Source organism: Penaeus monodon, chromosome 33 (genome assembly GCF_015228065.2).
Source record: "Penaeus monodon isolate SGIC_2016 chromosome 33, NSTDA_Pmon_1, whole genome shotgun sequence".
Lineage (NCBI taxonomy): Eukaryota > Metazoa > Arthropoda > Malacostraca > Decapoda > Penaeidae > Penaeus > Penaeus monodon.
In genome coordinates this window covers 21044194-21044567 of record NC_051418.1, presented here as the reverse complement: position 1 = coordinate 21044567, position 374 = coordinate 21044194, and positions in this window count along the sequence as shown.

Here is a 374-nt window from a genome sequence, read left to right as displayed (position 1 = left end):
TGGAAATGTTAAATGCGTGTGTATAAGGAGCGATTGCGCAACCGTCCCCCAAGTAAGGAAGAGCTGGATACGATCAGAAAGCAATCACGTGGGGGGACTTTCAGGCGCAGGATGGAGGGATAGGGAGGGGGGGGTTGGGGGGGGAGGAAGTGGAGGATGAAGGGAGGGAAGGAGGATCGGAAGAGGGGGGGAGGGGGTGTTAGGAGGATGTAGAACGGAGGGGGAAGGGGGGATGATGTATCACCCCGAGGAAAGTGTAATGGCAGTGGGCGGTTTTACGCGTGTGTTACGCCGGGAGCGCCGCCGTGGGCCTTCAAGATGCCGCCCGCCGCCGCCGCCTCACGTGGCTGGCGACGGGGGTTGTGGCGAGGGGA